The sequence below is a fragment of the Suricata suricatta genome, chromosome 4 (genome assembly GCF_006229205.1).
Source record: "Suricata suricatta isolate VVHF042 chromosome 4, meerkat_22Aug2017_6uvM2_HiC, whole genome shotgun sequence".
NCBI classification, from domain to species: domain Eukaryota; kingdom Metazoa; phylum Chordata; class Mammalia; order Carnivora; family Herpestidae; genus Suricata; species Suricata suricatta.
Window position 1 is genome coordinate 69,952,096 of NC_043703.1, and position 10,966 is coordinate 69,963,061.

The following is a 10,966-nucleotide window of genomic DNA, read 5'->3' on the forward strand; positions in this document are numbered from 1 at the left end:
CCCCCGCCGTGCTCCCTGCCGGCCCTCTTCCCCAGGCAGGGGAGCACCGCACCCACAACCAGAGCCAGCCCTGGCCTCAGCGCCTCTACTCCAGCTGTGATCCCGGAAAAACTAGTCCCTGGTCTCCTTTGCCATTAAAACGCGGAGGCGGGACTGCGTGAGCCCAGCCCTCCCTGCCAGTCCCGAAGTTGTGAAGACTCTAAACCCCTGAGCGAAGCCACTTCCCAACTCCAGGGAGCCAAGCAGCTCTCAAACTCCGTTGACTTCGAGTTCCGTTGGCGTCTCTGTTTCGTGGCACGGTCTCCCCCAGGCTGGAGGTGCACACGCAGGGCTAATTGCTGGGATGAGGTCCCTGCTGGGGCAGCGCCAGTCCCAGAGTGATGGGGGGCTGGACCCTCTCTTACCAAGGCGGCTTCTTCTCAGTGTCCTCACTGTTTGGTGGGCAAAGTAGACAGCTTGCATGTGTTCGATTACCCAGCTTGTCCGGGCCACAGCCAGGGCCAACTCTGCCAATGTGTGCCACGAGAGACTCCCGGCTGGGCCACAGGCCTAGGATGTGGGCACTGAGGGGCATCCACTTACGGAACCTGGCGTGATAGCCTGGCAGAGTCACGGGGCCAGTGTGATGCTGCACAAGGCCCTTCTGCTTCAGAGAAACAGGCTGCTATGATTCCCACCCCTGCATGTGCTGCAAAGGTCCTGGGGTTACCAGGGGTACCGGTGTCCACAGAGGAAATACCGCTCTGCAGGCAGGTTCAGCAGGGCATCCAAGGGCACAGAAACCCCGTAAACGCTCAGCTGCTTTTATATCCATTTGTGCCTGCTACTTCTAGAAGGCTCTTCATCCAAGGCTGACATCCTATTACTTTAATCGCCTTCAGGAATGGCTTATTGGAACTAGACTGGTCTCCTCTTTAATCAAGAGATGATTTAGGGTGGCTCAATTGGTTAAACCTCTGACTCCTGATTTCAGCTGAGGTCGTGATTTCAAGGTTTATGGGATCGAGCCCTGCGTTGGGCTCTGTGCTGACAGTGCAGAGTCTGTCTGGGATTCTGTCTCATTCTTTCTCTGCCACTTCCCTGCTCATGCTTGTCTCTCTCAAAAATAAATAATTTTTTTTATATTAAGGGATGATATAAAAAATGGCCAGTTGGAAAATGTTTTTGCCTGTTCATATGTTTTTATATGTGCACTCCAAAGGTGCTACTTATTTATTTAAAGTTTTATGTGTATTTATTATGGAGACAGAGAGAAACAGAGCATGAGTAGGGGAGGGGCAGAGAGAAGGGGAGACACAGAATCTGAAGCGGGCTCCAGGCTCCAAGCTGTCAGCACAGAGCCTGACGTGGGGCTTGAACCTACAATCCATGAGATCATGACCTGAGCTGAAGTGGGACGCTTAACCAACTGAGCCGCCCAGGTGCCCCCAAAGGTGCTACTTAAAATGAACAATGCACATAAGCAGATTGCTTTTGGGTCAGGGTTGAGTCCAGACCTACCCTATTTCCATCTGCTTTGACCTTTCGAAGCACTAGTGCCTTTGTCCGCATGTGTGTGGACGCCCGCACACAGACCCCTGGGGCCCAAACCCACGTGGCCCAGAGACCCCGCATCTTTTTTCTGATGAATTGCTCTGACCTAGTTATCAGATAAGAGCCCGCAGTCTGTTCCTCAGTTGCCTGGAAACTCTCAGCTCTGTTTTATACCCATTTACAGCAATGACCCCAGGCCTGCTCTTCTGTTTCTTGTCTTGCACGGCCACCCAGCCTTCACATAACCTGTTGATGATGTGAAAAAGGCACCAGCCCAGCAGTCAGACAGATGTGGTGTTTGAATCACCGGCCTACCATCAGCGAGTCAAATGAATGTGGGCATGTAATTTAACTTCTCTAAACATCAATTTCGCCCTGTGAAAACAGAGATATAATACCTATGCTCCAAGTGGGTCTTATCATTGTTGAGATTCAATGAGCAAATGTCTGCAGAGAATCCTGCACCTGCTCAAAGGACGTGAACCTCCTTTCCTTTTTCGGATGAACCCGTCCTAGCTGTGTTTTGCGTATGAATGCATTTGCAGAACAGTCCCAAGCAATAAATAAATAAATAAATAAATAAATAAATAAATAAACAAACAAACAAACATTAAAACTAGGACTTTGTGGTGCTTGACCCACGGCCACGAGGATACCTGAATTATAGCTATAGAACCTTCAGGACCTAGCACCCCACAGGACGGGGCACATGCATGAGCCTCACGTGCAGATTGGTTCTCTCTTTCTCTCTCTCTCTCTCTCTCTCTCTCTCTCTCTCTCTCTCTCTCTCTCCTCCCCCAAAGTGCTATGGGGATCCCCAAGACCCGCCTCCGAGTAAGCGCCATAGCCGTGGCTGTGGGGCGTCTAGAAGGGTCTCCGAGATGATAAACAAGCAACAAGCGTGAGAGCCGGAAGTGGACGTCACCCACAGCCCATGCCCGGCCCGGGACCACGTGGGGCGCTGTTTAAAAGTCTGTGCCTGCAGGTAAGTTTGCGCTACTGTTTGAGCTGTCAGAGCTCACTTCTTGCCATCTGACCCCTTCTCTGGGGTAGGCATTCCTTCAAACAAATCACAGCTTTGGTAGCACTCGAAAACAAATGTTTGGTTCACCAGAGGGAGAATGGGGCGCCCTGTGCGATGCCGGAAACAGACTTTCTTCCGGTCACTTGGGTGGCTACGACGCCATCTTGTTGGGAGGAGACACCGCAGCAAGGAGACAGGGCAACTGGAGAGAATCAGATTCAACAGGTACTTCTAGGAACGGGAGCCACAGGTCCCAGTGAGGCCAGCTGTTGTCAGATGGTTGTCATTGGGCTCTTTTTCACTCTGTTTATCCATATGAACTGTATCAGTCTCCTCGAGGCACCAGAAAGTACCACAAACTGGGTTCCTGAAATGCAGAAATAAATCATTCCACGGTTCTGAGGCCAGAAGTCCAAGATCAAGGCATTGGCAAGGCCAGGTCCTTCTGAGGCTACGAGGGAGAATTTATTCTACACCTCTTTTCTAGCTTCTGGTGTTTGCTGGCAAGATTTGACATCCAGTGGTGGCATGGCCCTGGTCATTGTCTTTGTGGTTAGGTGGTATTCTCCCTGTCTGCATGTCAGTGTCCAAATCTTCCGTTTTTATGAGGATACCAGTCACTTTGAATTACTCCAGTATGGCCTCTCCATAACTAATGATATCTTTAATGGCCCTATTTCCAAAGATGGGGACATTCTGAGGTGCTGGAAGTTAAGTCTTGAACATGTAAGTTTGTGGGGGATGCAATTCAGCTTATAACACCTCCTGTGTGACACACCTTTGCTAGAAGCTGAGGGACAGAAAGATGTGTTGACACAGTCTGTGCTTGACTTACCCACCATCCAGACTGGAGCATGTCCGGTAGAACATTTCACAACCCAGGATACCGTTGTGAGCAGGACAATGGAGATACAAGCCAAGTTCCATGGGAGCAGGAAGGCAGGGACCTTGCAGAAATGACATTTGAGTACTGGGTTGAGAGGTATATCCTTTAAGCTAGTGTGAAGCTGAGGGGGGCGGGGCTGTAGTATCTGAGACGTTGAGGAACCGTTTTCAAAGTCCTCCCTGGTATGCACGTGGCCCCTCTCTGGTGTAGAATTGTGTGGTCGCTGGTAAAGCAGATATGCTGTGGCATATAGGCAGGCGTGTCTGGAATGTAAAGTGAAAATACTTGAAGTTTCAAATAATCAGTCATGGTAAGACTATAATTTTAATTTCAATTGTTTGGAAAATTTATTGAAGTAAGTGTGTAATCAGTATTCAAATGTTCATGAAGAATTGTACTCCTCATGTGGAGTACAAATGGCTTAGTATTTGGGGAGCCTGGGTGGCTCGTCTGTTAAGTGCCCGACTCTTTTTTTTTTTTTTTTTTTTGAGAGAGAGAGGGTAGGGGGCATGCGCATGCAAGCAGGGGAGGAGCAGAGAGGGGAAAGGGAACCTTAAGCGTGGGTGGGAAGCCCGACACAAGGCTCAATCCCACGACCATGAGATCATGACCTGAGTAGGAATCAAGAGTCAGACGCTTAACTAACTGAGCCACCCACGTGCCCCGAGTGTCTGACTCTCGATCTCAGCCCAGGTCTTGATCTCAGGGTCATGAATTCCACCCCATGTCAGGCTCCACACTGGGTATAAGCCTCCCCCAAAAGTAAAAATAAAATGGCATTGCATTTGATAGAAACAGGCTTAATACCCATAAAAATAAACCGAGTAAAACAAAAACTTCGTGTTATGGGCTGAATTGTGTCGCTGGCCAGATTCATGTGTTCAAGTCCTCAGCCCCAGTACCTTGGGATGTGACTGTATGCAGATAAGATCACTCAAGAGGTGATCAAGCTACAGTGAAGCCTTTAAGGCAGGCCCTGATCCAGTATGACTGGTGTTCTTAGAAGAGGAGATGAGCACCTAGAGAGAGAGCCCCCAGGGGACGGGCACCTGCGTGGACAAGGCCCAGGGGACAGAGTGAGGAAGGCCACCTGCGAGCGAGGGGAGGGGCCTCAGTAGAAGCCAAGCCTGCTGACACCTTGGTCTCGGGCTCCCAGCCTCCAGAACTGCGAGAAGCCAGATCTGTTGTTTGGGCCCCTCCATCTAAGCTATTTTGTTACGGCAGCACTAGCGAACTGATACAGACTGCGACACGTTCAGTCCTCAGGCTTCTTGTCAGTCCTCAGAACTGTTTGCACCTGCTTTTGTTTTGCTTCTTAATGTCTACCTTCAGAATAATCCACAGGCACCCCTCTGCTATGTCCTCTCCCTGCAGAGCCCTTGTTACCGTGTGGGGTACATGAATGCATGCCTCTAGAGGGTTCCTTTTTAGAAATATTATATGTATTATTCTGCAGTTTTTTAATGTAATTATATGGCGCTGAGATCTTTTGTACGTTAGCATTTTCCTTACTGATACGCCTTTACATTGTTTCCAGTGTTTGCTAAGAAAGACTTTCTAAAGAATTTTTTTTTAATTTTTTAATTTATTTTTTATACAGAGAGAGACAGAGCATGAGAGGGGGAGGGGCAGAGAAAGGAGGAGACACAGAACCGGAAGCAGGCTCCAGGCTCTGAGCTGGCTGTCAGCACAGAGCCTGACGCGGGGCTGGAACCCACAAACCGTGAGATCTGACCTGAGCCGAAGTCGGAGGCTTAACCGACTGAGCCACCCAGGCGCCCCAGAAAGACTTTCTAAAAAGAGCTCTTTGGGCCTAGTTGGTAGTTTACATTGTCCAGTTTCTTTAAGCGTGTAAGGGAACAGGAATAGTTATATCAGCTTGAATAAACTTCAGGCCTTTGAAAAATGCAAAAATAACCAAAGCCATCAGTTTAAGAATTCAGCAGAGCCATATTCCTTAATGTCATGATTTCAACAATAAAAACAAAACCCCGAAGCTCTAATACAGGAATGCTGCTTTTTATGGTATGTATGACTTACACCCAAACCTAAACCGATTTCTGATTTATTGGTACTTAATTCCCTAAAACGTTGACTGAATGTTGCCAGCAAGGCCTTGTGGGACTCCACTTCTTCAGTCTTTAGCTGCAAACCTGGAAACACACAAGGCTTGACAATCATTTGCATTTTATTGTAACTTGGCATGGAGCTGAATTGTTCTGCTCAAATCAACTCTTAGGTTAAGAGAGGCTGATATCATTTCTTTCAAACACGGAGTGACATACAAGATGTGACAGCCCCTCTGATTTGCCATTGCCTTGGAGAGATTTAACTGTGTTTTACAATACTTTCAGTGCAGACTGTTGTTTTATTCGATTTCCAAAGGAGTTTTACTTCAACGAGTCCTGAATGTTTTGTCAATTATTATTTGTACGTTTTACCCATTCAAATTTAGCAGCAACTAACTTTTATTGGAAGTCTACAACAAAAGCAAACACAATAATCTGAAAGAATGTGTGCTGATTAAAACAAGTCTGTGAGTTTTATTGAAAAATCAATTTGCAGGGCGCCTGGGTGGCTCAGTCGGTTAAACCTCCCACTTCAGCTCAGGTCAGATCTCACGTTCGTGGGTTCGAGCCCCGCATCAAGCTCTGTACTGACAGCTAGCTCAGAGCCTGGAGCCTGCTTCTGGTTCTGTGTCTCCTTCTCTCTCTGCCCCTCCCCCTCTCATGCTCTCTCTCTCTCTCTCTCTCTCTCTCTCTCTCTCTCTCTCTGTATCAAAAATAAATAAAACATTAAAAAAAAAGAAAAATAAATTTGAGGCAAACAGCATACGGTGTGTCCTAATGCGAAATGTTATTAAGTTCCCACTACGTTAGAATATACAACTTTAACGAAATAGTGATAATTTAAATTTAATGATTTAATGTATTTACAGTACCCATTAAAGTGTGACCTCTGTGGCATTGAACACTACAAACAATAAGCTTTTATTTTCAGTGGTCATCAACACGGCCACACCGGTGCTCGCTCCAGTGCTCCACCACACTCTCGGCAGATCGCAAATCCACCATGAAGCCGCGGTCAAAGACAGCTGAGTTAGGTATCTGAAAACCATAACCAGTAGAAGCAGTAATCGTGGTAGTATTGGTGGTAATAGCAGGAGCACTTGTTATCCAGCTTAATAATTGGAACACTTGCAGTTAGAGTTTTACAGGAATTTGAACTTGGGGGAAGCCTCCACAGACATTCCCATAGACGAGCTTCTGCTCATTCTCTCAGTGGGTCAACTATCCTTGGAGCTAAGAGTGAAAAAAAGAAGACCCTTCTCTATTTTATTTGTGTTTTCTTTTTTGTGTGTGTGTGTGTTTTGGGGGGGTGTATTTTAAATAAAGTATACTTATTTTTTGAGTGAGCGAGTGAGCGAGCACGTGTTCACGAGCAGAGAAGGAGAGAGACTCACCGACTGTGAGATCATGATGTAAGCCAGAATCGGGAGTTGGATGCCTAACCGACCGAGCCACCCAAGTGTTGGGCTCATAACCACCTGTAGAAGGCAGGGACCTCTGACTGGTAACCAGTTCTGTTGGTGGGATCACTTTTCACCGTCTGCAGCTGGGGACTTGGCTCAGAGGCTCCCTCACAGTGTTCTGGCACAACAGAAAGCCACTTCAACCCTTCTTCCTTTTCTCTTAGAAAGGCTGGGGCTGTGTTTTTGCAAAGACACAATTTGGGGCGGTTCCTGCCCTGAGCTGGGGAGGCAGAGTCCAAAACGCGTTGGTGTCAGACTGGCGTGGGCTTGGCTCTTGGTTCCCGCACTCGGGCTGTGGGCTCTTGGGGAAACTATTTAACCTCTTTAAGCCCTAGCGTCCTTCCCTGAAGCACAGCACTAATGCCACCTACGCCATAGGGTAACGTAGTGATAAGAGAGACACTTGCCATAAGTCGTGCAGATGTCTGTTCTCTTCCTCAAGATGAAAAGCCACATGACCTCAGTGGGGATCAGGCACACCAGCCCAGTCAAGACAGAGCAGGTAAGCTATGAACACTGTGATCAACAAACTTGATCAAGGTCAAACTTTCTGGGGGGCGTGAAGCATCACATGACACACAGGGCGCCTTCTTGCCACTTTTGGCTGCTGGAGCCAATAGTGATCACAGAACTGAAACACAACAACAATGGGGCATGTTGTCAATATCTCTTTACACCTTATGATAAAATAGTGGCACTAACAGTGATGCTTTTTATGACTCTAAAGTTTATTAAATAAAAAAATCAGTGAAAACAAATATTTTATATCTTACACATCAGAGAAATCATAAACATATTACAAATAGCAAGAAAAGCATTTATAATTGTTATGTTCTATTGTTCAGACATTCAATCATTAGGAAACCTCACCAAAGATGGAAGTGTTTGGAAAATAAGCAAAAACAACATAATACAAAGAAAATTTAATCATCAGTAATTGATCTTTTTTTCAGAGTTCAGCCTTAAGAAACAAAATGGCCCAATGATATCATTGTCGAGTGGTGAATGTATTTGTGTTGAAAATTTCACTGCCATTGGAAAAGCTCATTTCATCTTACCCAAGTTTAGACGTTGTCAGGAGATCGCTGTAAATCAGATTTCATCTTCCAATAATCTTGTCCCCCGTTTGATAGCTCCCAGGGTTCTTTTAAAGTAGCTTTTTGGGGGTTTGGGGGTGGAGGATGGTGGTCAGCAACAGAAAGTTTTTACTGATAGCCAATCATAACCTCAGTTTTATCTTTACCCATGTCACTTTGTTGCCTATAGAGAATCAATACAGTTTCCATATTAATCTCAAATGTATTCCATTTATATCCTGCTTACTAGACAATGTTTTAATTGGGTTAAGAGTCTTCCCATAGAAATTTTCCTGCTCTAATGTCTCCTAAAGGATGTAGCTTTGTTCTATTTGAAAATTAATCCAGCATGGAGTTCTCTGAGTACATCTTAAGAAAATGCATGATCTCAATTCCAGATTATTTAAATATTTTCCAAAAAACTTTTACCAACAAACATATCTATAGATCAGTAATCAAAACCTAAGCCCTTAGTGACATACTATTAGTTACTGATGCGATTTTTATGCATTCCTGCAAAACCCATGCTTTGAGCACATGTTTTCTGCAAGGTGTTTCTCTAGGCATGAAAGGTAAGTGATAGATGTTTATTATCCCTGTCTTTGTGATGCTTATGGTTTAATGTGAACTGCAATAAATGATTGAAAGTGGTGATTTGTGGATGAAGGAAAATAAGTTAGTGCTACAACAGAGAATAGGGTGATCAGCAAAGGTCTTTCTGAGGAGGTGACATTTTGACTGAGTCACAACTCAAAGGTGACAGAGGAAAGTGATCCAGGGAGAATAAAAAGTGAGTGCAAAGGCCCTGGGGCAGAAAAGAGATTTGTATATTCCAAGTGCCTGGGATGAACTGAGAGAGCAGGAGACAAACATGGATGAGGTCATAAAGTCAAGAGGGGTTAGAAGCAGAACCTGAGGGATTTGGAGAAGATATTGGCCTTTATCTATAGCACAATGGAACATCGTTGACAGATTTTAAGTAGCAAAGTGGCTGAATTCGCCTTTCAAAGAATACTCTGTGGAAAATTCCTCCTGAAGAAGGCAAGAGAGAAAGTAGGGAGACCAGTTAGGAGACCACTTGATTAACCACAGGAGACATGACAGTAGCCTTGACCCAGATGGCTGTGGTGGAGACCACAGGGAGACAGGTTCATACCAGATGTATTTGAAGGAAAGCAAATAGAACTTGCTATTGGGTTAGAGAGAGGAGAACAGAAATGCAAGGGATGGGTCAATGAGGGTCCCCAGTAACCCAGAGCATTGCTAAGCACGTGGGCGATGGCAGGTGCCTCGTCCTGAGGAGTGGGAGAGAACCACATGTGGACTGAGCGGGTCTCTAAGTCTGTTTTATATATTAAGCTTGAGATGCCCAAGAGCAAACTGCCTAGGGAGAAATCTCAGGGAGAGACTGGAAGAGGGTCCAGACCAAACTTTGAGAGCATCCAGCAAAGAGAGGACGGAAGGAAGGGAAACGCCAGCAGAAGAGAATGACAGACGGGTCAGTGCCGTGGGAGCAAAACAAGGCCAGTGGGGTGTCCTCCGGGCCAAGGCAATAGAGCTTCAAGACGGAAGAGGTGGTCCAGTACACCTGATAAAGCGACATAAAAGACCACAGAGCCTATTAGATTGGGCCACATGGAGGTGGCCGGGAATCTGGCCACATGGTTTCAGAGAAAGGCAGGTATGGGGAGAGGCTGGAAGCACTCAGGCGGTGCGTTGGTGAGGGGGCAGGTACAGGGTGTGGAAGCAGCTTTTTTGGAAGCTTGTCCTTCTTGCCAGACAGGGGAGCCCAGGACAGACCGCGGTACCACTAGACAAGAGGACAGCCATCTTTCTCAGTTAAGCACCTGCGACCCTGTAGCCCAGACGCCTTTCCCGGCTTCATCCCATCATCCTCATAACTACACCACTGAGGGCAGGCTGAGAACGAACCCCTCGCTTTTGACTTTTCGGTGGACGTCTGCTCGGGCTTCGGCTCCGGGACCCTTCTCTCCTCTTGCTAACGAGCCCCAGTCCTCCCTCCACACCACTTTCACCTCGGTCAGCTCAAGGTGAGTTTCTGAGTCACACGCCCTTTCTTCTTAAAGTTTCTTGGCTTTCTCGCTTAGCCAACAATGAGGTGGGGCACAAAAAAGTCAAACATCGGAGGGCAGGCAATTAAGGAAAACTTGTAAGGATGCCGTTGTTCTCACATGTTTATTTTCCAAATTGTATTTTGTTAAACTAGCCATGCTATGGGAAGCTGCCAACGGAGGAATATTGATCTTCCAAAGCACCGCACTGCTTTAGGAAGAGATGACATGGCTTTTACTGAAATTGCAGCATGGTTTACTCTGCATGTGCCCCCTGTGATGGCCCAGGGGGTGGAAGGCCGTGCACTGTGTGTAAGAAAAGGAGTAGAAGGGATTTCATTAAGGGCCAGATGCAAGAACATGAAGATGCCAGCTCTTAAGCAGTTGAGGGAGGGTAGAAATTGTGTTTCAGGAACAAAAGGAAAGAAGGGAAATAAGATGCCACAAACGTAATTGATTCTCATCACCAGCCAGTTAAGCTCTCTTTTGCAGACCAGACATCTTTTCTCTATTTGCAGCCAAGCTCCAAAGCTGCCGGCGGGCATCAGGCCATCAGAGTCACTCAAACTGCAGTGATGACATTTCCTGGAGTTCAGCATCCAGCCCTTATCCCTCTCTCCCCTCATCGTCCCCTGTCCTGTCACCAAAACAGGAAAAGATGGGAAAGAAGAATATTGTTTCTGTGCCCCTTCAATCTCCCTGGGCCTCCTAAGAATACAATATATCCCCCAACTTGCCCCAAATCTCCACGTTCTAACATTCCATGCAGTTATAAGCCATGAGAGTCCAGGCAGACTCAGAAGAACATATGTCTTTTTCTCTAAAAGCCCTTGTGGAAAGTCC